Source organism: Cetorhinus maximus, chromosome 33 (assembly GCF_964194155.1).
Source record: "Cetorhinus maximus chromosome 33, sCetMax3.hap1.1, whole genome shotgun sequence".
NCBI classification, from domain to species: Eukaryota; Metazoa; Chordata; class Chondrichthyes; order Lamniformes; family Cetorhinidae; genus Cetorhinus; species Cetorhinus maximus.
The window spans coordinates 10,598,168-10,626,034 of record NC_135911.1 but is presented as its reverse complement, the minus strand read 5'-3'; the positions used below and the strand labels follow the sequence as shown (position 1 = coordinate 10,626,034).

General features: G+C 49.1%; 2 long non-coding RNA genes across 2 annotated transcripts in view; one reads left to right on the top strand and one right to left on the bottom strand.

The window, feature by feature from the left end:
- LOC144671632 (uncharacterized) overlaps positions 1-27,867 on the top strand; it is a 408,427-nt gene that overhangs the window by 345,598 nt on the left and 34,962 nt on the right. The gene's annotated exons all lie outside the window — the stretch shown is intronic.
- Positions 1,133-27,772, bottom strand: LOC144671622 (uncharacterized). Its single transcript, XR_013573962.1, has 3 exons — positions 27,740-27,772; positions 2,352-2,434; positions 1,133-1,224 (listed from the first exon to the last, which is right to left on the bottom strand). It is a non-coding gene; the product is annotated as an uncharacterized LOC144671622 (long non-coding RNA).

Genomic DNA, 27,867 nt, shown 5'->3' with positions numbered 1-27,867 from the left:
AGTAAAGCTCCCTCTACACTGTCCCTATCAAACACATCCCAGGACAGGTACAGCACGGGGTTAGATACAGAGTAAAGCTCCCTCTACACTGTCCCCATCAAACACTCCCAGGACAGGTACAGCACGGGGTTAGATACAGAGTAAAGCTCCAACTACACTGTCCCCATCAAACACTCCCAGGACAGGTACAGCAAGGGGCTCGATACAGAGTAAATCTCCCTCTGCACTGACCCATCAAACACTCCCAGGACAGGTACAGCACGGGGTTAGATACAGAGTAAATCTCCCTCTACACTGTCCCCATCAAACACTCCCAGGACAGGTACAGCACGGGGTTAGATACAGAGTAAAGCTCCCTCTACACTGTCCCCATCAAACACTCCCAGGACAGGTACAGCACGGGGTTAGATACAGAGTAAAGCTCCAACTACACTGTCCCCATCAAACACTCCCAGGGCAGGTACAGCACGGGGTTAGATACAGAGTAAATCTCATTCTAGTCTGAGTGCAGTATAGATTCACCAGAATGAGACCAGGACTCCGAGGGTTAAATTACGAGGAGAGGTTACACAAACTCGGGATTGTGTTCCCTGGAATTTCGAAGGTAAAGAGGGGATTTGATCAAAGTTTTGAAGATATTAAGGGGAACAGATCGAGGTCGATAGAGAGAAACTATTTCCCCCGGTTGGGGTGGAGTCAGGGATTTGGGGGCAGAGACTAAAAATGAGAGGCTGATATTTCAGGAGTGAATTTAGGAAACATTTCTACACACAAAGGGTGGGGGAAGTTTGGAATTCTCTTCCCCAAATGACAATTGATCAATTGTTAATTTTATATCTGTGAGATTGATAGATTTTTGTTATCCAAAGGGATTAAGGGATATGGGGTAAAGGTGGGTGTGTAGAGTTAGGTCACAGTTCAGCCAGGATTTCACTGAACAGAGGAACAGACTCGAGGGGCTGAATGGCCTCCTACTGTTCCTGTCTTCTGTGATTGTTAGAGAACTGGACTGATTTTTCTTGAACATACAATTCACAAAGAGAGCTTCGGACAAACTAAACAACAATCCTACATACTCCATATACCTCCGAAAATTCAGATCATTCAGCATGGATGAAATGAGCCTCTTTATTCTGCTGAATATGTCCTGAGCTCCACCTCGCAGAATATCCACATTAAACTCAGCCGGAGCATTTTCCCGTTGGTAATAGGCCGATGCTTGTACTGGAGGGAGAAAATAACACTTAATTCAACTACAAAACACCCAACTGCTCAATGGCTCACAGAGCAATAATTTGAACTCACGTGGTCACCTGTACCATCCTTCCTCATTCTCCATCTCTCACTCTCTCTCTCTCTCTCTCACTCCCCATCCTGCCTTTCTCTCTCCATTCACCTCACAATCTCTCTCTCCCTCTCCATCCCCCCTCACCCTCTCCCCTTCTCCATCCCGCTCATTTTCTTGCTCCCTCCCCATCCTACCTCATCTCTCCCATTCCACCTCCCCTACTCTCTGTCACTCTCCATCCCGCCTTACTCTCTCTCTCTCTCTCTCTCTCACTCCCGATCCTCCCTCACGCTCTCTCTCCCTCTCCATCCTCCCACTATCTCTCTCTCTGTCTCCAACAAACCTCACTCTCTCTCTCCCACTACATCTCTCCATTCTCTCACTCTCTCTCCCTCTCCAACCCGCCTCACTCTCTCTTTCCTCATCTCACCTCACTCTCTCTCTCTCCACCCCCCCTCCTTTTCATTACCTTCACTCTCTCTCTCTGTCCCCATTTCACCTCACATCTCTCTCCATCCTCCTCACACTCTCCCTCTCCGTCTCACCTCACTCTCTCTGTCTTCATCTCGCCTCACTCTCTCTCTCTCTCCCTCCCTTTTCAATCACCTCAATCTCACTCTCTCCGCATTATCTCTCTCTCTCCATCCCCATCCTGCCTCACATTCTCTCCCTCTTCATCCTGCCTCACACTCCCTCTCCACCTCCCCTCACTCTTTCTCCCCTCTTCCTCTCCATCTACCCTCGCTATCCCGCCTGTCTCCCTCCCCATCGTCACTCACTCTACCCTCAATCTCTCTCCATCCTTCCTCTCTCTCCATCCTCTCCCTCACTCCATCCTCACGCATCATGCTCAATGTTCTCCCTGTGATCTCTCTGTTTTCTCTATCCCTCTATTCCCTTCGCTCTGACCCTCTCGATGTTTAGTTACTGCACAGCCTGAGGCCTGTGACCTTCACCACATTCCCCTCCCATTGCAAAATGGATTCGAGACAACCTGAGGGACACAGCAATCGAACAGGCTCCAAATAATCTTCATCCCTTCCCCATCTTTCCAAAGACTTACCCACAAGGACAGCCAGGGATAGGCTGAGGAAGGCTAGTGTCACCATGGAGACACGCATTTTCACCATGTAGATGAGCTTTTACCTGAAAGAATACAGACGAGAGTAACGCTCTGACACATTTCCGCTCATGTTCAATTCTTTTTAACACCCCACTCCCGCTCCCCCTGTCCGCACCCCAGGAAAAGCCAGCTGAGACCAGCGGGCAGCCTTTCTGAGGCAGGAGCTTGTGGGTGAGAGACACACTCCAGGGACTTGAGCCCACATTGGAAGCTGAGCTTCCAGTGCAGTTACTGAGGGGGTGCTGCACTGTCAGAGGTGCAGTAAGTCAGGGGACAGGGTCGCAACCTTAACTGAGGAAGACAGAGAATCTGATGCTGAGATTTCCGGGTTACAATCCCATGTTTTATAAACTAAATTATACAGACATCAAAAAGAGGGTTATTTTTAACCATTGTCCAAATAAATTCCATTCATTTATATAGCGCCTCTAACAGAATAAAAACCCCAAGATGCTTCATATGGGTGATTATCACCTAAATGTGAAAGCGAAACACATAAGGAGATATTAGGGACAGGTGACCAAAAGCTCTGTCAGAGTGAGAGGTTTTAAAGGAACGTCTTAAAGGAGGAGAGAGAGAGGGAGAGAGAGGGAGAGAAGAGAGAGAGAGAATGTTGGAAAGGTTTGGGGAGGGAATTCCAGAGCTTAGGGTCCCAGGCAGCTGAAAGCACGGCGGCAATGGTGGTGCGATGGGAAATGTGGCATGTTCAAGAGGCTAGAATTGGAGGAGCGCAGAGACCTTAGATGCTTGTAGGGCCTGGAGGAGGTTACAGCGATAGGCAGGGTTGTAGGAGCTGGAGGAGGTTACGGAGATAGGGAGGGTTGTAGGGGCTGGAGGAGGTTACAGAGATAGGGAGGGTTGTAGGAGCTGGGGGAGGTTACAGAGATAGGTAGGGATATAGGGGCTGGAGGAGGTTACAGAGATAGGGAGGGTTGTAGGAGCTGGAGGAGGTTACAGAGATAGGGAGGGTTGTAGGGGCTGGAGGAGGTTACAGAGATAGGGAGGGTTGTAGTAGCTGGAGGAGGTTACAGAGATAGGGAGGGTTGTAGGGGCTGGAGGAGGTTACAGAGATAGGGACTGTTATAGGGGCTGGAGGAGGTTACAGAAATAGATAGGGATATAGGGGCTGGAGGAGGTTACAGAGATAGGGAGGGTTGTAGGGGCTGGAGGAGGTTACAGAGATAGGGAGGGTTGTAGGAGCTGGAGGAGGTTACAGAGATAGGGAAAGTTGTAGGGGCTGAAGGAGGTTACAGAGATAGGGAGGGTTGTAGAAGCTGGAGGAGGTTACAGAGATAGGGAGGGTTGTAGGGGCTGGAGGAGGTTACAGAGATAGGGAGGGTTATAGGGGCTGGAGTAGGTTACAGAAATAGGGAGGGTTGTAGAAGCTGGAGGAGGTTACAGAGATAGGGAGGGTTGTAGGGGCTGGAGGAGGTTACAGAGATAGGGAGGGTTATAGGGGCTGGAGGAGGTTACAGAAATAGTGAGGGTTGTAGGGGCTGGAGGAGGTTACAGAGATAGGGAAGGTTGTAGGGGCTGGAGGAGGTTACAGAGATAGGGAGGGTTATAGGGGCTGGAGGAGGTTACAGAGATAGGGAGGGTTATAGGGGCTGGAGGAGGTTACAGACGGGGATTAGAAGGCAACAATGAACATTTGAAAATCTAGGTTTTGTTGGACCAGGAGTCCATCGAGTTCAGTGAGTAACACGGGAAGAGGGATGATGGGTGATGGGTGAATGGGATTTGGAACAGGTGGGACACTTGCAGGGGACAGAGTTTTGGACGATCCCCAGTTTACGGAGAGCGGAAGAGGGGAGCACGTTGTTAAGTGCCAATCCTTTCAAATTAGGAAAAATAGCTGGACAATTGGAATAACCTGCGGCCCCCTTAACACCGTCCAAAGGACACTTACCAGGAGCAGAGGTGAACACTTTGAGGAATCCTGTCTTTACTGAGTGTCTATGAAGCAGTTCCCTCTTTTTATTCAGGTTTACGGTGCTCAGTGAATCACAGTCTGACGTAGTAATTGTTTCTTTAATTGGAGCGATTCCAGTACAGCTCGAGTCTGACTAAACGCCCTGTGGGTTTCCCCACACTACACAGCATCTGCTTGGCAGGAGGGAGGAGCGTGGAGTTCCAGTGTCTGGAGCTAAGGTCTCCAAGATAGAGCCCGCTTCACCCCCACGACCCCCTAGAATTAGGGACACAGGACACAATTTCAAAGTTTGCAGATGACATGAACCCCAGAAGTGGAGCAGATAATGTGGGAGAGAGTGCGAGGAGGAGACAGATGCACTGGTGAGATGGGCAGGCACAGGGCGCATACAGTTTAACACAGGGAAGTGTGAAGTGGGACATGTCGGAGACAAGTTAAATGTAATTTGAAAAAAGAGGGAGCAGAAACAGAGAGAAGAGTGGGTGTGTGTTTACATCAATCTGAAAGAGACAGGGCAATGCTGCTAAAAGGCCAGTCGCAATCCTGGGCCTCAGAGCAGAAAAGGAAGGAAGTTATCGATAAATCCTTGTAAATCACTGCTCAGACCTCAGCTGGAGGATTGGGTCCAATTCTGGGCCCCGCACTTTAGGAAGGAAGTCGAGGCCTTGGGGAGGGTGTGGGGGAGATTTACTCGAATGATCCCAGGGATGAGGGACTTCAGTTCATGTGCACAGCAAACTCCAAGGAGCCAAATTATCTGGTTGTTTAGTGATGTTGGTTGAGGGATAAATATTGGACCCAGGGAACCAGGGAGAAACCCCCCCTGCTCTTCATCCAAAGGGGGGGCCATGAGATCATTTACACCCACCTGCGAAGGCACATGGAACCTTAGTTTAACATGTCCTCCCAAATGACTGCACCTTCGACAATGCAGCACTCCCTCAGTACTGACCCTCCGACAGTGCAGCACTCCCTCAGTACTGACCCTCCGACAGTGCAGCACTCCCTCACTACTGACCCTCCGACAGTGCAGCACTCCCTCAGTACTTACACTCCGACAGGGCAGCACTCCCTCAGTACTGACCCTCTGACAGTGCAGCACTCCCTCAGTACTGACCCTCCGACAGTGCAGCACTCCCTCAGTACTGACCCTCCGACAGTGCAGCACTCCCTCAGTACTGACCCTCTGACAGTGCAGCACTCCCTCAGTACTGACCCTCTGACAGTGCAGCACTCCCTCAGTACTGATCCTCCAACAGTGCAGCACTCCCTCAGTACTGACCCTCTGACAGGGCAGCACTCCCTCAGTACTGACCCTCTGACAGTGCAGCACTCCCTCAGTACTGACCCTCTGACAGGGCAGCGCTCCCTCAGTAGTGACCCTCCGACAGTGCAGCATTCCTTCAGTACTGACCATCTGACAGTGCAGCACTCCCTCAGTACTGACCCTCTGACAGGGCAGCGCTCCCTCAGTACTGACCCTATGACAGTGCAGCACTCCCTCAGTACTGACACTCTGACAGTGCAGCACTGCCTCAGTACTGACTCTCGACAGTGCAGCACTCCCTCAGCACTGACCCTCCGACAGTGCAGCACTCCCTCAGCACTGACCCTCTGACAGTGCAGCACTCCCTCAGTACTGACCCTCCGACAGTGCAGCACTCCCTCAGCACTGACCCTCTGACAGTGCAGCACTCCCTCAGCACTGACCCTCCGACAGTGCAGCACTCCCTCAGCACTGACCCTCTGACAGTGCAGCACTCCCTCAGTACTGACCCTCCGACAGTGCAGCACTCCCTCAGCACTGACCCTCTGACAGTGCAGCACTCCCTCAGTACTGACCCTCCGACAGTGCAGCACTCCCTCAGCACTGACCCTCTGACAGTGCAGCACTCCCTCAGTACTGACCCTATGACAGTGCAGCACTCCCTCAGTACTGACCCTCTGACAGTGCAGCACTCCCTCAGTACTGACCCTCTGACAGTGCAGCACTCCCTCAGTACTGACCCTCTGACAGTGCAGCACTCCCTCAGCACTGGCACGGCAGGAGTGGGTCTGGATGATTTGTCCAGGATGTTGTTCTGGGACCTGAACCCAGGAATGTTGTGAATCAGCGGGTGTGCACTGCAGACAGGAGATGCCCTGTGGCAACATCGAGTGTTTTTATGAAACTGCTGGTGGGTTGGGTTAATGATCTCTAATTTAAAATGATGAGGGAGTGTCATGGTGGATATGTTGCAATGGCTTTTTCACTGAGATTAACAGTGCGGTTGAGAAATAACGTGGGGAAGGCTGGGCTTGTATTCATTGGATTATCGAAGATTAACGGGTGATCTAATCGGGGAGTTTAAGATGGTTGAAGGATTCTATGGGGATGATGGAGAGAAACTATTTCATGTGGTGGGTGGGGGTGTGTGGGGGGAGGGGGGAGTCCAGAACAAGGGAGCAGAACCTTCAAATTGGAGCCAGGCCATCCAGGGGGTGATGTCAGGAAGCACATTCTTCACACAAAGGGGGAGTTGGAAATCTGGAATTCTCTCCCCACTCCCACACTCCCCCCCACAAAATAAACTGTGGAGGCTGGAAGGGGTCAATTGGATATTTCAGAACTGAGAGTGATAGATTTATGTGAGGTATCAAGGGTTACAGATGGGAGCTTGTTCAATGGAGTTAAGATGCAGATCAGCCAGGATCGAATTGAATGGGACATCAGGCTCAAGGGGCTGAATGGCCTCCTCCTCGTCCTATCACGAGGGGTGAAGTCAACTGAGTTGGTGTGAGTGTGAGTGCCCCCCTGTGGCAAACTGCTGTCATCTCAAGTGATGACCATGGAGACGATGGAACATTTGATCTTGAATAAATCATCAAACATTTAACCGTGTATTTTAATTTACCCTTGGCCGATAGGCAGAGGAATGTCGCCTTCTATCCATTCAGGAACAATTCGTCCACTTCCTCTCAGTTTTACTGTCCAGACATTACTAAATAGTCTCGACCAATGGTTCTCTCCCAAACCTCTTTCCATTCCTCCAGAATCCCCAAAGGATCTCTCCGGGGCCCCATCATCAACAACAACTTACATTTCAATAGCATCTTTCAAATTTAGTACAACAGACAAAGAGGCTTCACATGGGTGATTGTCAAACAAAATCTGACCCCTGATATTCGGGACAGGTGACCAAAATCACTCTCGAAAAGGGTGACTTTCAAAATAGTTTCCTAATGGGGCAGAGAGAGAGACGGAGAGAGAGAGACAGAGAGAGAGACAGAGAGAGAGATGGAGAGAGAGAGAGAGAGAGACAGAGAGAGGTGGAGTGGTTGAGGGAGGGAATTCCAGAGCTTAGGGCACCAGGCAGCTCGAGGCACGGCCGCCAATGGTGGAGCGATGGGAATCGGTGGCGGGAGGTCACTACAGAGATGGACTTTGAGGTGGTTACAGAGATAGGGAGGTTTGTTGGAGGCTGGAGGAGGTTACAGAGATAGGGAGGATTGTACGGGCTGGAGAATGTTACAGAGATATGGAGGGTTGTTGGGGCCTGGAGGAGGTTGCAGAGTTAGGGAGGGTTGTACGGGCTGGAGGAGGTTCCTAAATTGCCATTCTCTGCCAGCTTCTCCAAGAAGATCAGTGTAGCATCATCCTCAGGAGGAGGGCCCTCACTGTCTGATTCTTGTTGGTTGGAGACAGTTTCTGCAGGAACACACATACACACACACACACACACACAGTCAGTCAGCCTCTGTAACAGTCCAGCTAACAGCACCAACAGCTTCCTGTAATCGTTCCATTTCACACTGTTCGATCCTGCAATTATCCCATTCCAGTAACAAGAGCCTGTTACACCCAACCCCTCAAACCTGCTCCACCATTCGATTAGATCGTGGCTGATCTGTAACTTGACTCCATCTAACCGGCTCAGCTCCCTAACCCTGAATCCCCCTCACCCAACAAAACTCTATCAATCTCAGTTTTGAAATGTTCAACTGACCCCCTCCCAGCCTCAACAGCTTTCGTGGAGAGGGGAGTGAGTTCCAGGTTTCCCCTCCCCTTTGTGTGAAGAAGTGCTTCCTGACATCACCCCATGAACGGCCTGGCTCCAATTTGAAGGCTCTGTCCCTTTGTTCAGGACTCACCCCCACCAGAGATTTCATTTTCTCTCTATCGATCCTATTGAATCCTTTAATCACCTTAAACCCCTTGATTAGGCCACCCCTTAATCTTATAGACTCAAGGCAATACAAGCCTAGGATGTGCGACCTGTCCTTGGAATTTAACTCCTTCAGCCCCAGGAAGGTGTAACCAGAGCTTTGTCTATCCTTCTCTCTCTCTCTCTCTCTTTCTCTGTCTGTCTAGCAGTCCCTCGGAGTGAGGAGGACATTTGTCACTGTGCCTGTGGCAAGAGATTGTGCGTGGAGTCAAAACCTCAATCCAATCAGGTAGAGTCAACATGGTTTAGTGAAAGGGAAATCGTATTTGGCTAATTTATTAGAGTTCTTTGGGGACGTAACGAGCAATGTGGATAAAGGAGAACCTGTGGATGTGGTGAACTTCGATTCCCAGAAGCATTTGATAACATGCCACATCAAAGGTTATTGCACAATGCAAGGGCTCATGATGTAGGGGGGGTAATATATTAACATGGACAGAGGATTGGTTAGCTAACAGGAAACAGAGAGTAGGCATAAATGAGTCTTTTTCGGGTTGGCAAGGTGTGATGAGTGGAGTGTGTCAGGGATCAGTGCTGGGGCCTCAGCTACTTACAATTTATAACAATAACCAGGATGAAGGGAACAAATGTATCATTGCTAAATTTGCTGATGACACAAAGATTGTGAGGAATGTAAGTTTTGAAGAGGACCGAAGGAGTCTGCTAAGGGATACAGACAGGGTAAGTGGGTGGGTGAAATATTTAGCAGATGGAGGACAGCGTGGGAAAATGTGAAAGTGTCCACTTTGGCAGGAAGAGTAGAAAAACAGCAAATTATTGAAATAGAGAGAGATTGCAGAACTCTGAGGTACAGAGGGATCTGGGTGTCCTGGTACATGAATCACAAAACGTTAGTCTGCAGGTACAGCAGGTGATTGGGAATGCAAATGAAATGTTGTTGTTTATTGCAAGGGGAATGGGATATAAAAGTAGGATGTTTTGTTTCAGTTCTACAGGGTGTTGGTGAGACCACGCCTCGAGTACTATTTACAGTTTTGCTCTCCTGATTTAAGGAAGGAGACAAGGGGAGGCAGCCTCTCAGCATCCAGCCTGTCAGGTCCCCTCAGGATCTTATATGTTTCAATAAGATCACCTCTCATTCTTCTAAACTCCAATGGATACAGGCCCAGCCTGTTCAACCTTTCCTCAGAGAATAACCCCCTCATCCCAGGAATCAGTAAAGTGAACCTTCTCTGAATTCCTAATGCAATTATGTCCTTTCTTAAGCAGATCACAATTCAGTCCACCAATTGTGGTCTACCTAAGGCCCTTTCAAACTGTAGAAAAAGCTCCCTCCCTATCTCTGTAACCTCCTCCAGCCCCTCCAACACTCCCTACACCTGTAACCTCCTCTAACCCCTACAACACTACCTATCTCTGTAAACTCCTCCAGCCCCTAGAACACTCCCTGTCTCTGTAACCTCCTCCAGCCCCAACAACATTCCCAATCTCTGTAACCTCCTCCAGCTCCTACAACCCTCCCTATCTCTGTAACCTCCTCCAGCCCCTATAACAGTCCCTATCTCTGTAACCTCCTCCAGCTCCTACAACCCTCCCTATCTCTGTAACCTCCTACAGCCCCTATAACAGTCCCTATCTCTGTAACCTCCTCCAGCCCCTACAACCCTCCCTATCTCTGTAACCTCCTCCAGCCCCTTCAGCAATCCGAGATCTCTGCGCTCCTCCATTTCCCGCCTCTTGACCATCCCCCGATTTCCACCGCTCCACCATTGGCGGCCGTGCCTTCAGCTGCCTGGGGCCCTGAGCTCTGGAATTCCCTCCCTAAACCTCTCCGCACCCCCTCTCTCTTTCTCAATCTGTCTCTCTCTCTCTCTCTCAGTCCTTCCTCAGTTATTCCCAGCAGTAATTTCTACCGCTTGATGGTCATTAATAGTGAGGAACATTACGTGAAAGTTGCTGATGAAGGTTCCCTGACTTTCGGTCTTTTACCTTTGGAGACTAACCTGTGACAACCAAGAGGGTGAGAAGGAGCATGGAGATTCCATAGACTCGGAATTTCATTACTGATGGTGTTCAGCTGCTGTTGATCTGGACATAAAAGCATAAGAATATAAGAAATAGGAGCTGAAGGAGGCCATTCAGCCCCTCGTGCCTGCTTCCCCATTCAATACCAACATGGCTGATCTTCTACCACAACTCCACTTTCCCGCCCTATCCATTTGTGCCCAAAAATCTATCGACCTGAGTCTTGAGTAAACTCAATGACGGAGCGTCCACTGCTCTCTGGGGTAGAGAATTCCAAAGACTCACAACCCTCCAAGTGAAGACATTTCTCCTCATCTCAATCCAAAATGGCCGACCCCTTATCCTGAGACTGTGACCCCCGACCCCTCACCCTAGATTTGGACTCTCCGGCTGGGAAAACAGAAGTGGGAGGGGAAGGGGGAACAGACTCTCAGTGTCAAATCACTCCGAAAGAAAAACAAATTCACACAATACGGAGATGTTTGATGATGAAATGCTCCAGCACTTCTTTTCTCTTCAGTCAGGTCAGAGGCTGGGAATCCTGCGGGGAGTAACTCACCTCCTGACTCCCCAAAGCCTGTCCACCATCTACAAGGCACAAGTCAGGAGTGTGATGGGATACTCCCCACTTGCTTGGATCAACGGAGCTCCCACAACAATCGCTGTGGGTCTGGAGTCACGTGTAGGCCAGAACGGGTAAGGAGGGCAGATTTCCTTCCCTAAAGGGGCATTAGTGAACCAGATGGGTTTGTACAACAATCGATGATAGTTTCAGGGTCTCTGTCACTGAGACTGGTTTTCAATTCCTGATTTATTCATTGAATTTAAATTCCACTGGCTGCCCTGGTAGGATTTGAACCCCTGACCCCAGAGCGTGAGCCTGGTCCTCTGGATTACTGGCCCAGTGACATCACCACTGCACCACTGTCACCCCATCACCCAGAGGTTTCTGCAGAAAGAGGGAGATCCGTGAAGCAGGGGTGTCGGAAAGCAACCCCGCTTGTCCTAGTGCTTCAACCGCTTCGGACTAGGGGGGGCAGTACTGAGCGAGAGAAGGAAGGAGCTGAGAGAGAGCGAAGAGAGAGGGAAAGGTAAAGAGAAAGGAAAGAATGAAAGGGAAAAATAGAGAATGAAAATAAGAAAGGGAGTGAGTGATAAAGTTGGAGAGAAGAGGGAGAAAGAGAGATAGAAAGACAGAGACGGGAAGAGAAAGAGAGAAAGACAAAGGGAGAAAGGGACAAAGACAGGGAGAGGTAGAAAAAAGGAGAGGGAGAGAGAAATAGAGGTAAAGAAGTAAAGAGGAAAAGAGAGGGATCGAGAAAGAGAAAAAGCAAAAGAGATGGAAAGACAGTATGAGGTAAAGAGAGATAAAGAGAGAAAGGAGAGGGGAAGAGAGGAAGAGAAAGAGGAAGACGGAGAGGAAGCGAGACAAAAGGAGAGAGAAAAATGGAATGAGGAAATGAAAGAGAAATGGAGAGAGAAAACAAAGTGAATTCAGTCAGTGAGCGGTTACATGGACAACAATAAACCATGGCTGCCACCCACTGTCTGTAAATTAATGATCATTATCAACAAGTCTCAATGTCTCTGCTCCTCTCACCCGCTCTAACTTGTCTCTCTCTGAACTTGCTGCACTCCGTTCTCTCAGGTCCAACCCTGACATTGTCATCAAACCCGCTGACAAGGGTGGTGCTGTTGTTGTCTGGTGCACTGACCTCTACCTCGCAGAGGCTCAGTGTCAACTCGCAGACACTCCCTCCTACCTCCCCCTGGACCATGACCCCACCACTGAACATCAAGCCATTGTTTCCGGGACTGTTACTGACCTCATCTCCTCTGGAGATCTTCCTTCCACAGCTTCCAACCTCATAGTCTCCCAACCTCGTACGGCCCGCTTCTACCTCCTACCCAAAATCCACAAACAGGACTGTCCCGACAGACCGATCGTGTCAGCCTGTTCCTGACCCACGGAACTCATTTCTTGCTATCTTGACTCCATTCTCTGTTCCCTTGTCCAGCCCCTTCCCAACAACATCCGTGATTCCTCTGACGCCCACCATCATAACAATTTCCAGTTCCCTGGCCCCAACCGCCTCCTCTTCACCATGGACGTCCAATCCCTCTACACCTCCATCCCCCACCGGGATGGTCTGAGGGCTCTCAGCTTCTTCCTTGAACAGAGGACCGAACAATCCCCATCCACCACTACTCTCCTCCGTCTGGCTGAACTTGTTCTCTAACTAAACAATTTCTCCTTAAACTCTTCTCACTTCCACCAAATAAAAGGTGTGGCTATGGGTACCCGCATGGGTCGCAGTTATGCCTGTCTCTTTATGGGGGTATGTGGAACATTCCTTGTTCCAGTCCTACTCCGGCCCCCTCCCACAACTCTTTCTCTGGTACATCGATGATTACTTCGGTGCTGCTTCATGCTCTCGTCGGGACCTGGAAAAATATATTCATTTTGCTTCCAATTTCCACCCCTCCATCATTTTCACATGGTCCATCTCTGACACTTCCCTTCCCTTCCTTGGCCTCTCTGTCTCAATTTCTGGTGATAGACTGTCCACCAATATCCATTACAAGCCAACCGACTCCCACAGCTACATTGACTACAGCTGCTCACACCCCGCTTCCTGTAAGGACTCCATCCCATTCTCTCAGTTCCTTCGCCTCCATCGCATCTGTTCTGATGATGCCACTTTCAAAAACAGTTCCTCTGACATGTCTTCCTTCTTCCTTAACCGAGGTTTTCCACCCACGGTGGTTGACAGGGCCCTCAACTGTGTCCGGCCCATCTCACACGCATGCACCCTCACACCTTCCTCTCCCTCCTAGAAACATGATAGGGTCCCTCTTGTCCTCACTTATCACACGACCAAACTCCGCATTCAAAGGATCATCGTCCGCCATTTCTGCCAACTCCAGCATGATGCCACCACCAAACACATCTTCCCTTCACCCCCCTGGCGGCATTCCACAGGGATCGTTCCCTCCGGGACACCCTGGTCCACTCCTCCATCACCCCCTACACCTCAACCCCACTCCCACGGCACCTTCCCATGCAACCGCAGAAGGTGCAACACCTGCCCCTTTACTTCCCCTCTCCTCACTGTCCAAGGGCCCAAACACTCCTTTCAAGTGAAGCAGCATTTCACTTGCACGTCCCTCAATTTAGTCTATTACATTTGTTGCTCCCAATGCGGTTTCCTCTACATTGGAGAGACCAAACGCAGACTGGGTGACCACTTTGCGGAACACCTTCGGTCTGTACGCAAGCATTAGCCAGACCTCCTTGTCGCTTGCCATTTCAACACTCCAATCTGCTCTCATGCCCAAATGTCCGTCCTTGGCCTGCTGCATAGACCCAGTGAAACTCAACGCAAACTGGAGGAACAGCACCTCATCTTCTGACTAGGCACTTTACAGCCTTCCGGACTGAATATTGAGTTCAACAATTTTAGATCATGAACTCTCTCCTCCATCCCCACCCCCTTTCTGATCCCCCTTGTTTCCAATAATTTATATAGATTTTTCTTTTCCCACCTATTCCATTATTTTTAAATGTATTTACATCCATTGTTCTATCCCTACTTTTTAGCCTAATTCAATCCCTTCCCTCCACCCCACCCCCACTAGGGCTATCTGTACCTTGCTCTTCCTGCTTTCTACCCTTAATGTCACCTATTATCACATTCCTTTTGTTAATATCACCACCTTCAACACCTCATTGTCCTTTTATCTATGACATTTTTGGTTATCTCCACCTATCACTGGCCCTCTATCCAGCTCTACCTGTCCCACCCCCCCTTAAACCAGCTTATATTTCACCTCTTTTCTAATTTTCCTTAGTTCTGTTGAAGAGTCATACGGACTCGAAACGTTAACTGTTTTCCTCTCCGCAGATGCTGTCAGACCTGATGAGTTTTTCCAGGTATTTTTGTTGTAGTTGAGGATTCATAGCTCATGATAAAAACAAAGAACTGCGGATGCTGGAAATCCAAAACAAAAACAGAAACAGAAATAGCTGGAAAAACTCAGCAGGTCTGGCAGATTTCATAGGTCTTGGGCTGTTTGACCAATCGAGAACATTCTCACTCATCAACTATCTCAGCAAATAAAGGTTTCAGATTCACATCAAACACTTACCTGGTAAGTGCGAAGGCTTTAAGCAGACCAGGCTGATGGGTCTGATTTCACTAACCTGCTCTATGTACTCAGTTTGTGATAATAATTATCTCCAATTGAATGTGAAGGTACAAAGGGAGGAACGCCTAAACCCAGACAGTGTGAAATAATCCTCCACTAGGCTTCTCAATCACAGAGAGTCAGGAACTGCTGTTCACAGAGAGCTTCATTCAACTTTAATCATCGCTCTCCGTTAAGTACAATTCTCCAGAGTCCGGTCTCAGAGCAGGAAACACCAACACCCATGTCAGATTGTGGACAAGGGTCATTAAACATTTTGAAAAGTTCCAGAGGATGATACCCTCACCTCTGAGACAGTCGGGCATGTGAACGAATCACACTCCTGAAATGGACAACTATAATCCAGGTAAACATTGGCAGTGCAAGGACTGAGGGAGTGCTGCACTGTCAGAGGGTCAGTACTGAGGGAGTGCTGCACTGTCAGAGGGTCAGTACTGAGGGAGTGCTGCACTGTCAGAGGGTCAGTAATGAGTGAGAGCTGCACTGTCGGGGGGTCAGTACTGAGGGAGGCTGTGCTGTCAGAGGGTCAGTACTAAGGGTGCTCTGCACTTTCAGAGGGTCAGTATTGAGGGAGTGCTGTACTGTCAGAGGGTCAGTACTGAGGGAGCGGTGCGCTGTCAGAGGGTAGGCACTGAGGGAGCGCTCCACTGTCAGAGGGAAGGCACTGAGGGAGTGCTGCACTGTCAGAGGGAAGGCACTGAGGGAGTGCTGCACTGTCATAGGGTAAGTACTGATGGAATGTTGCACTGTCAGAGGGTCAGCACAGGGGGAGTGCTGCACTGTCGGAGGGTCAGTACTGAGGGAGTGCTGACCTGTCGGAGGGTCAGTACTGAGGGAGTGCTGACCTGTCAGAGGGTCAGTATTGAGGGAATGCTACACTGTCAGAGGTTCAGTACTGAGGGATTGCTGCACTGTCGGAGGGTCAGCACAGGGGGAGTGCTGCACTGTCGGAGGGTCAGCACTGAGGGAGCGCTGCACTGTCAGAGGGTCAGTACTGAGGGCGTCGGCACGGTCGGAGGGTCAGTAGTGAGGGAGTCCGGCACTGTCGGAGAGTCAGTACTGAGGGAGTGCTGCAAGGTCAGAGGGTCAGTACAGAGGGAGAGCTGCACTGTCAGAGAGTCAGTACTGAGCGAGAGCTGAACTGTCAGAGGGTCAGTACTGAGGGAGTGCTGCACTGTCAGAGGGTCAGTACTGAGGGAGTGCTGCACTGTCAGAGGGTCAGTACTGAGGGAGTGCTGCACTGTCAGAGGGTCAGTACTGAGGGAGTGCTGCACTGTCAGAGGGTCAGTACTGAGGGAGTTTTGACCTGTCAGATGGTCAGTACTGAGGGAGTGCTGACCTGGCGGAGGGTCAGTATTGAGGTAGTAATATAAACAGATGGTCCGTGTTATTATTACGATGCAGCTTGTGGGAGCTTGCTGTGTGTAAATTGACTGCCACGCTTGCTACCTTACAACAGAGGCTACACTTCAAAAGTGCTTCCTTGGGTCATCCTGAGGTGGGGAAAGGGGTTATGGAAATGGAAATTCTTTCTTTCTCAATCCACATTGGGTTTGCTGATTTGGTAATTGCTTCAAGCAGAATCCTCAGATTGACCCAGGGTCGAGGTAATACTTCTGTAGTTAGCACAAGGCACAAGCGGCTGTATAACTACAGCCTGAGTTACATCTGCGCTGTGCTCTTTCTCTTCCTGAAGGGAGCACAAACAGTAAATGACCGGACAGGAGGAGGCTGATATTTGTTTTTTCCATATCACAGTTTGGTTACAACACAGAAGGAGGCCATTCGGTCCCTCGTTTTTGTGCTGACTCCCTGAAGGAACAATTTACCTAGTTCCACTCCCCGGCTTTCTCCCCGTAACCCTGCACATTCTCCCTCTTCAGATAATGATCCAATTCATTTGTGAAAGGCTCTATTGAACCTGCCTCCCCCACACTCTCGGCCAGCTCCTTCCACATCCCAGTAACTCGCTGGGTGAAAAAGTTTCTCCTCATGTCGCCATTGCTTCTTCTGGCCAATCACATTCAATCTGTGTCCCTCTCCCTCTCATCCCTTCCACTCTGTCCAGACCCCTCATGATTTTGAACGCCTCTATCAAATCTCCTCTCAACCTTCCCTGCTCCAAGGCGAACAGTCCCAGCTTCTCCAATCTATCAACAGAACTGAATTTCCTCATCTCTGGAAACATTCTCATGCATCTTTTCTGCTCCCTCTCCAAAGCTTTCACATCCCCCCTAAAGTGCGATGCCCAGAACCGGACACAATACTCGAATCTAATTTGGAGATTCTGCACCTGAGATGCAGAAAGGTGACCGATCTGAAACGTTCACTTGGATTCCCTCTCCACAGAGGCAGCCTGACTGGCTGAGCATATTCCCAGCTCATCTCCAGCATCTGAGGGATTTTACTTTCATGGGAGATGAGGAGAATTTTTATTTTTTTTGGACAGAGCGAGTTGTTGTGATCTGGAAGGCGCTGCCTGAAAGGGCGGTGGAAGCAGATTCAATAGGAACTTTCCAAAGGGGGGAATTAGATAAATACTTGAAGGGGGAGAGATTGCAGGGCTTTTATGTTTTGGGTTGTCAGGTTTGCTATCGGGAACGTTAGCTGTGGCCTTGATGTTTAACACATTAGTTGGTGCTTGAAACAATATGGGCAGGGAGACCGATTAACTGAACAAACTGGAAATAAGAACAGAGGCGCTAACACCATGAGTGCTTCTTCAATCACCTCCAGCTCTAGACTGAGTGACCCAAGGGGCCGGCACTGTGTAACGATTGGTCAATACAGTCATATGGTCAGCTGACTACATTCTCTTAAAGGTACATAGCACTCCACTTTACCACAAGGACTATAGGGGAAAAGAGCAGAGGGAGAGTGGGGACTAATTGGATCGATCTTTTCAAAGAGCCGGCACAGGCGCGATGGGCCGAATGGACTCCTTCTGTGCTTTGGAAGCCTGTAAATCTACACCTTCCACAAAACCCAGACACCAGACAAAGCAAACATAGGATACTGGTTCACACGAACTGAGAGAGACTCCTGGTTCTGTAACTCTACCTAAATCAGTCAGGATTATTAATGTACCAGAGATTTCACTATCAGTCTTATTAGTGTTAAGGACTGGGGCCGAGGACAACAAGCTAGTCCTAGACAAGCCATTACAAAAGAATGATAAACTGGAGATGACAAAATGTTTATTCCATTCACTGATATGTAAAATAATTGGGTGAAAGTATTTTCACCAACTCACACAGACTAATGATATATCCAAAAGATTTTCTAGTCAAACCACAAAGATTGAAGAGTGATTGTCAATGATGCCACCCTATGAACACTGAATAGAGTCATCTCAAGATCTCTCTCCATTATTTAATGGTTGATAATTGCCTCCAGTTAATGTGGAGAGACTGGAGAAGCTGGGATTGTTCTCCTTAGAGCAGAGAAGGTTAAGGGGGGAGATTGAATCGAGATGTTCAAAATCATGAGGGGTTTGGATAGAGTCAATAAGGAGAAATTGTTTCCAGTGGCAGGAGGGTCGGTAACCAGAGGGACACAGAATGAAGAGAATCGGGAAAAGAACCAGAGGGGGAGATGAGGAGAATTATTTTGTTTTTGACACAGCGAGTTGTTGTGATCTGGAAGGCGCTGCCTGAAAGGGCGGTGGAAGCAGATTCAATAGGAACCTTCAAGAGAATTCAATAAATATATTTGAAAAGGAAATAATATGGAGGACCAAGGGGAAAGAGTGGAGGGGTGGGGTGGGGCTAATACGACCTTAGTGGGTCTGGTCATGTGGGCAGAGCAGTGGCAAATGGAATTCAACCAGGAAAAGTGTGAAGTAATGCACTTGGGAAGGGCTAACAAGGCAAGGGGTTACATCATGAATGGCAGGACCCTGGAAAGTACTGAAGATCAGAGGGACCTTGGTGTGCATATCCACAGGTCCCTGAAGATGGCAGGGTGGGTAGATAAGGTGGTTCAGAAGGCATATGGGATACTTGACTTTATTAGCCGAGTCACAGAATACAAGAGCAGGGAGGTTATGCTGAATCTGTATAAAACGCTGGCGTACTGTGTGCAGTTCTGGTCACCACAATATAGGGAGGGTGTGATTGCACTGGAGGGGGTGCAGAGGAGATTTACCAGGATGCTGCCTGGGCTGGAGGGTCTGAGCTATGAGGAAAGATTGGATAGGCTGGGGTTGTTTTCCTTGGAGCAGCGAAGATTGAGAGGGAACTTGATAGAGGTGTATAAGATTATGAGGGGCATAGATAGGGTGGCAAGTTTCTAGCCACAAGTTACCTCAATTGCTTTTCTCCTGCTCTATTTCATAGTATACACAAACAGACTTCGGGAATTCTGACAGACTGATATGTCTGGACTTCCAGAAGGTGTTTGGCAAAAGTCCACATGAAAGGCTGCTGGTTGAGCTCAAAACTGTGCGGTTTCAAGACCTAATCTTGGACAATGGATAACAAGTTTGGTAAGAGGCACAGTACCTCAGATACAAGTCCCTCAGACTCTGGGCTTCAGTCATTTGCTGCCTCCAACAATTCACCCTCTCCCTTCTCTCTCAATAACCCAGAACTGGAGCCAGAATTGGGGTTAGATCTAACCAGCACCTTGGACAGTTTAACACCTTCATCGACACTGACGTCCTTTGACTCCCAGTCCCCTACAACACCCCCCAATTCTATAACCTCCTCCAGCCCCTATAATCCTCCCTATCTCTGTAACCTCCTCCAGCCCCCACAACATTCCGTATCTCTGTAACCTCCACCAGCCCCTACAACCCTCCCTATCTCTGTAACCTCCTCCAGCCCCGAACAACCTTCCCTATCTCTGTAACCTCCTCCATCCCCTACAACCCTCCCTATCTCTGTAACCTCCTCCAGCCCATACAACCCTCCCTATCTCCGTAACCACCTCCAGCTCCTACAACCCTCCCCATCTTTGTAACCTCCTCCATCCCCTACAACCCTCCCTATCTCTGTAACCTCCTCCAGTCCCCTACAACCCTCCGCGATCTCTGTGCTCCTCCAATTCCGGCCCCTTGACCATCCCCCGATTCCCATCGCTCCACCACTGGCGGCCGTGCCTTCAGCTGCCTGGGCCCCTAAGCTCTGGAATTCCCTCCCCAAACCTCTCTGCCTCTCTCCTTCTTTCTCTCTCCTCCTTAAAGCCGACCTACTTGACCAATCTTTTGGTAACCTGTCCCTAACGTCCTCTTGAGTGGCTCAGTATCAAATTATATTTGGTAACTTGCCTGTGAAACACCTTGGGATGTGTTACTAGGTCAGAGGTGTTGTGTAGCTGCAAGTTGTTGTTGCTGTTGGGGTGAATTGCCTGTATGCATTTAATAGAATCCAGATCAGAATATGAGGGAGGAAGGTAGTGGGGGTAATGCTGATAGAGTTGGATGAGGCTAAATGTGAGGATACTCAAGGGGACCAGAAACACCAGCAGGGCCTGGTTGGGCTGATTGGCCTGTTTCTCTGCCGTATATCCTATACAATTTATGCAGTTTGCTTTCAACTGAAAATTTACTCAACTTGTGTTGAATGCTGGAATTCAAGACACTGATGTCATTTAGAAAAGACAAATATTCCAGTCCTGTGCCTGGGTGGTTCCGTCCCACTTCACTGATCTAACTCCTCCAACCCCAACATATATTGTTCGGCTCCCAACCAATTTGTTATCCATTGCCCAAGATGTACCCAGAATTCCCTTAACTTTGAGACTCACTCACAGTCTTTCATGTGGAACTTTGTCCTGTGCCTTCTGGAAGTCCAGTTATGTATGCATTCCCAAATTCCGCTTGGGCAGACTTATGAACAGGAGTTTGGTTAGACAGGGTCCTCACTGAGCTGTCAGACCTGGCTAAGTGGGCAACACCATGGGTTCAAGTCCTACTCCAGAGCCTTGAGCCCAAAATCCAGGCTGGCAATTCTACTGAGGGAGTGCTGCACTGTTGGAGGGTCAGTACTGAGGGAGTGCCACTCTATCAGAGGGTCAGTACTGAGGGAGTGCTGCAGGGTGAGTGCTGCACTGTCAGAGGGTCAGTAGTGAGGGACTGCTGCACTGTTGAAGGATCAGTACTGACGAGTGCCACACTATCAGAGGGTCAGTACTGAGGGAGTGCTGCACTGCTTCAGAGTGAGTGCTGCACTGTCAAAGGGTCAGTACTGAGGGACTGCTGCACTGTCAGAGGGACAGTACTGAGGGAGTGCTGCAATGTCGGAGGGTCAGTACTGAGGGAGTGCTGCACTGTCAGAGGGCCAGCACTGCTGGAAGGACAGTACTGAGGGAGTGCTGCACTGTCGGTGGAAAAGTACTGAGGGAGTTCTGCAATGTCGGAAGGTCAGTACTGAGGGAGTGCTGCACTGTCGGTGGAACAGTACTGAGGGAGTTCTGCAATGTCGGAAGGTCAGTACTGAGGGAGTGCTGCACTGTCGGTGGAACAGTACTGAGGGAGTGCTGCACTGTCGGTGGAACAGTACTGAGGGAGTTCTGCTATGTCGGAAGGTCAGTACTGAGGGAGTGCTGCACTGTCAGATGGTCAGTACTGAGGGAGAGCTGCACTGTCGGAAGGACAGTACTGAGGGAGTGCTGTAATGTCGGAGGGTCAGTACTGAGGGAGTGCTGCACTGTCAGAGAGTCAGTACTGAGGGAGTGCTGCACTGTCAGAGGGTCAGTACTGAGGGAGTGCTGCATTGTCGGAGTGTCACTACTGGGGTAATAAAATAAACAGATGGTCCATGTTATTATTACGATGCAGCTTGTGGGATCTTGCTGTGTGTAAATTGACTGCCACGGTTGCTACCTTACAACAGGGGCTACACTTCAAAAGTGCTTCCTTGGGTCATCCTGAGGTGGGGAAAGGGGTTATGGAAATGGAAATTCTCTCTTTCTCAATCCACATTGGGTTTGCTGATTTGGTAATTGCTTTAAGCAGAATCCTCAGATTGACCCAGGGTCGAGGTAATATTTCTGTAGTTAGCACAAGGCACAAGCGGCAGTATAACTACAGCCTGAGTTACATCTGCGCTGTGCTCTTTCTCTTCCTGAAGGGAGCACAAACAGTAAATGACCGGACAGGATGAGGCTGATATTTGTTATTTACATATCACAGTTTGGTTACAACACAGAAGGAGGCCATTCGGTCCCTTGTTTTTGTGCTGACTCTCTGAAGGAGCAATTTACCTAGTTCCACTCCCCGGCTTTCTCCCCGTATCCCTGCACATTCTCCCTCTTCAGATAATGATCCAATTCATTTGTGAAAGGCTCTATTGAACCTGACTCCCCCACACTCTCGGGCAGCGCCTTCCACATCCCAGTAACTCGCTGGGTGAAAAAGTTTCTCCTCATGTCGCCATTGCATCTTCTGGCCAATCACCTTCAATCTGTGTCCCTCTCCCTCTCAGCCCTTCCACTCTGTCCGGACCCCTCATGATTTTGAACGCCTCTATCAAATCTCCTCTCAACCTTCCCTGCTCCAAGGGGAACAGTCCCAGCTTCTCCAATCTATCAACAGAACTGAATTTCCTCATCTCTGGAAACATTCTCATGCATCTTTTCTGCTCCCTCTCCAAAGCTTTCATATCCTGAAAAGTGTGAGGTGATACACTTTGGAAGGAGTGATTTGACAAGGAAGTATTCAATGAACGGCATGACACTAGGAAGTTCTGAGGTACAAAGGGACCTTGGCATTTGTGTCCATAGATCTCTGAAGGCAGAGGGGCATGTTAGTGGGGTGGTGAAAAATGCATATGGGACACTTGCCTTTATCAATCGAGGCATAGATTACAAAAGTAAGGACATCATGTTGGAATTGTATAGAAACTTGGTGAGGCCACAGCTGGAGTACTGTGTGCAGTTCTGGTCGCCACATTATAGGAAGGATGTGATTGCACTGGAGGGGGTGCAGAGGAGATTCACCAGGATGTTGCCTGGGAAGAAACATTTAAGTTATGAAGAGAGGTTGGATAGACTTGGGTTGTTTTTGTTGGAGCAGCGAAGACTGAGAGGTGGCCTGATCGAGGTGTACAAGATTATGAGGGGCATTGACAGGGTGGATAGGGAGCAGCTGTTCCCCTTAGTTGAAGGGTCATTTACGAGGGGATATAAATTCAAGGTGAGGGGCAGGAGGTTTAGGGGGGATGTGAGGAAAAACGTTTTTACCCAGAGGGTGGTGAGGGTCTGGAATGCACTGCCTGGGAGGGTGGTGGAGGCAGGTTGCCTCACATCCTTTAAAAAGTACCTGGATGAGTACTTGGCACATCATAACATTCAAGGCTATGGGCCAAGTGCTGGTAAATGGGATTAGGTAGGTAGGTCAGGTGTTTCTCACGTGTCGGTCCAGACTCGTTGGGCCAAAGGGCCTCTTCTGCACTGTGACTCTGTGATTCTGTGATCCTCCCTAAAGTGCGATGCCCAGAACCGGACACAATACTCGAATCTAATTCGGAGATTCTGCACCTTTCGGAGTTTTGAACCAACACTGAATATAAAGAATACGCTGACAGAAAATGCAAGTGAAAGAAGTTTAATAATTCGCCTCCATCTTCTTCATGATACAAAGAGACTGTTTGACAAAACACACTCAATCCGACAGTCAATCAACCAATGAAGCATCGCAGTGATTACAAATCTATAAACGCGTCTGGGACACAGACTGAGATCAGGAAAGCTGTTCCAAAAGCAGGGCTCATTTTGAAATGATTCACTGTAGCTCTTCAGGACTAGAAAATACTGCTCAGCCGGTGAGCGATTTGCTTGTAGAAATGCCTGGAATTAAATATATTCATATCAGTCAGTTTACTTTCCATATGGATCCCTATCGTGTTAGATTGTCCAATAGAGAGAGTCACAGGGAGAGCTGACCAGCTCCCAGGGGTGAGTAAGGCTCAAAGTTAAGGGGGTTCTGGGTACATTTTGGACAATGGATGACAAATTGGTTGGAAGCTGGACAATATATGTTGGGGTTGGAGGAGTTAGATCAGTGAAGTGGGAAGGAGTCACCCAGGAACAGGACTGGAATATTTGCCTTTTCAAAATGACATCAATTACTTGAATTCCGGCATTCAACACAAGTTGATTAACTTTTCGGTGGATAGTCGGGCCTCAAACTGCTACTTCTACACTGTCCCCATCAGACACTCCCAGGACAGGTACAGCACGGGGTTAGATACAGAGGAAAGCTCCCTCTACACTGTCCCCATCAAACACTCCCAGGACAGGTACAGCACGGGGTTAGATACAGAGTAAAGCTCCATCTACACTGTCCCCATCAAACACTCCCAGGACAGGTACAGCACGGGGTTAGATACAGAGTAAAGCTCCCTCTACACTGTCCCCATCAAACACTCCCAGGACAGGTACAGCACGGGGTTAGATACAGAGTAAAGCTCCCTCTACACTGTCCCCATCAAACACTCCCAGGACAGGTACAGCACGGGGTTAGATACAGAGTAAAGCTCCCTCTACATTGTCCCCATCAAACCCTCCCAGGACAGGTACAGCACGGGGTTAGATACAGAGTAAAGCTCCCTTTACATTGTCCCCATCAAACACTCCCAGGATGGGTACAGCACGGGGTTAGATACAGAGTAAAGCTCCCTCTACACTGTCCCCATCAAACGCTCCCATGACAGGTACAGCACGGGGTTAGATACAGAGTAAAGCTCCCTCTACACTGTCCCCATCAAACGCTCCCAGGACAGGTACAGCACGGGGTTAGATACAGAGTAAAGCTCCCTCTACACTGTCCCCATCAAACGCTCCCAGAACAGGTACAGCACGGTGTTAGATACAGAGTAAAGCTCGCTCTACACCGTCCCCATCAAACACTCCCAGGACAGGTACAGCACGGGGTTAGATACAGAGTAAATCTCATTCTAGTCTGAGTGCAGTATAGATTCACCAGAATGAGACCAGGACTCCGAGGGTTAAATTACGAGGAGAGGTTTCACAAACTCGGGTTTGTGTTCCCTGGAATTTAGAAGGTAAAGAGGGGATTTGATCAAAGTTTTGAAGATATTAAGGGGAACAGATCGAGGTCGATAGAGAGAAACTATTTCCCCTGGTTGGGGTGGGGTCTGGGATTTGGGGGCAGATTCTGAAAATGAGAGGCTGACATTTCAGGAGTGAAATTAGGAAACATTTCTACACACAAAGGGTGGGGGAAGTTTGGAATTCTCTTCCGCAAATGGCAATAGATCAATTGTTAATTTTATATCTGAGAGATTGATAGATTTTTGTTATCCAAAGGGATTAAGAGATATGGGGTAAAGGTGGGTGTGTGGTGTTAGGTCACAGATCAGCCAGGATTTCACTGAACAGAGGAACAGACTCGTTGGGCTGAATGGCCTCCTCCTGTTCCTGTGTTCTGTGATTGGTAGAAAACTGGACTGATTTTTCTTGAACATACAATTCACAAAGAGAGCTTCGGACAAACTAAACAACAATCCTACATACTCCATATTCCTCTGGAAATTCGGATCATTCAGCATGGATGAAATGAGCCTCTTTATTCTGCTGAATATGTCCTGAGCTCCACCTCGCAGAATATCCAGATTAAACTCAGCCGGAGCATTTTCCCGTTGGTAATAGGCCGATGCTTGTACTGGAGGGAGAAAATAACACTTAATTCAACTACAAAACACCCAACTGCTCAATGGCTCACAGAGCAATAATTTGAACTCATGTGGTCACCTGTACCATCCTTCCTCCTTCTCCATCTCTCACTCTCTATCTCTCTCTCACTCCCGACCCTACCTCACGCTCGCTCTCCCTCTCCATCCTCCCTCTATCTCTCTCTCTTCATCCCTCTCACAATCCCTCTCCATCTCCCCTCACTCTCTGTCACTCTCCATCCCGCCTTACTCTCTCTCTCTCTCTCTCTCGATCCTACCTCAATCTCTCTCTCCATCCCCATCCTCCCACTATCTCTCTCTCTGTCTTCATCTCACCTCACACTCTCTCTCCCACTCCATCTCCATATTCTCTCTCTCTCTCCATCCCACCTCACTCTCTCTGTCCATAGTTCACCTCACTCTGTCTCTTCATCCCCCTCACACTCTCTCTGCCTCTTCATCCCTCTCACTGTCTCTCTCCATCCCCATCCTGCCTCACACTCCCTCTCCATCTCCCCTCACGCTTTCTCCTCTCTTCCTCTTCATCTACCCTTGCTATCCCGCCTCTCTCCCTCCCCATCGCCACTCACTCTACCCTCCCTCTCTCTCCATCCTTTCTCTCTCTCCATCCTCTCTCTCACTCCATCCTCACGCATCATGCTCAATCTTCTCCCTGCGATCTCTCTGTTTTCTCTATCCCTCTATTCCCTTCGCTCTGTCCCTCTCGATGTTTAGTTACTGCACAGCCTGAGGCCTGTGACCTTCACCACTTTCCCCTCCCATTGCAAAATGGATTCCAGACAACCTGAGGGACACAGCAATCGAACAGGCTCCAAATAATCTTCATCCCTTCCCCATCTTTCCCAAGACTTACCCACAAGGACAGCCAGGGATAGGCTGAGGATGGCTAGTGTCACCATGGAGACACGCATTTTCACCGTGTAGATGAGCTTTTGCCTGAAAGAATACAGACGAGAGTAACGCTCTGACACATTTCCGCCCATGTTCAATTCTTTTTAACACCCCACTCCCGCTCCCCCTGTCCGCACCCCAGGAAAAGCCAGCTGAGACCAGCGGGCAGCCTTTCTGAGGCAGGAGCTTGTGGGTGAGAGACACACTCCAGGGACTTGAGCCCACATTGGAAGCTGAGCTTCCAGTGCAGTTACTGAGGGGGTGCTGCACTGTCAGAGGTGCAGTAAGTCAGGGGACAGGGTCGCAACGTTAACTGAGGAAGACAGAGAATCTGATGCTGAGATTTCCGGGTTACAATCCCATGTTTTATAAACTAAATTATACAGACATCAAAAAGTGGGTTAATTTCAACCATTGTCCAAATAAATTCCAATCATTTATATAGCGCCTCTAACAGAATAAAAACCCCAAGATGCTTCATATGGGTGATTATCACATAAATGTGATAGCGAGACACATAAGGAGATATTAGGGAGAGGTGACCAAAAGCTTTGTCCGAGAGAGAGGTTTTAAAGGAACGTCTTAAAGGAGGAGAGAGAGAGAGAGCGAGAGAGCGAGTGAGAGAGAGAATGTCGGAAAGGTTTAGGGAGGGAATTCCAGAGCTTAGAGCCCCAGGCAGCTGAAAGCACGGTGGCAATGGTGGTGCGATGGGAATTGGGGCGTGTCCAAGAGGCTAGAATTGGAGGAGCGCAGAGACCTTAGATGCTTGTAGGGCCTGGAGGAGGTTACAGAGGTAGGGAGGGTTGTAGGAGCTGGAGGAGGTTACCGAGATAGGGAGGGTTGTAGGGCCTGGAGGAGGTTACAGAGATAGGTAGGGTTATAGGGGCTGGAGGAGGTTACAGAGATAGGGAGGGTTGTAGGGGCTGGAGGAGGTTACAAGATAGGGAGAGTTATAGGGGCTGGAGGAGGTTACAGGGATAGGGAGGGTTGTAGGTGCCGGAGGAGGTTACAGAGATAGGGAGTGTTGTAGGGGCTGGAGGAGGTTACAGAGATAGGGAGGGTTGTAGGGGCTGGAGGAGGTTACAGAGATAGGCAGGGTTGTGGGGGCTGGAGGAGGTTACAGAGATAGGGAGAGTTATAGGGGCTGGAGGAGGTTACAGACGGGGATTAGAAGGCAAGAATGAAAATTTTTAAATCAAGGTGTTGTTGGACCAGGAGACAATTGAGTTCAGTGAGTAACACGGGGTGAGGGATGATGGGTGATGGGTGAATGGGATTTGGAACAGGTGGGACACCTGCAGGGGGCAGAGTTTTGGATGATCCCCAGTTTACGGAGAGTAGAAGAGGGGAGCACGTTGTGAAGTGCCAATCCTTTCAAATTAGGAAAAATAGCTGGACAATTGGAATAACCTGCGGCCCCCTTAACACCGTCCAAAGGACACTTACCAGGAGCAGAGATGAACACTTTGAGGAATCCTGTCTTTACTGAGTGTCTATGAAGCAGTTCCCTCTTTTTATTCAGGTTTACGGTGCTCAGTGAATCACAGTCTGACGTAGTAATTGTTTCTTTAATT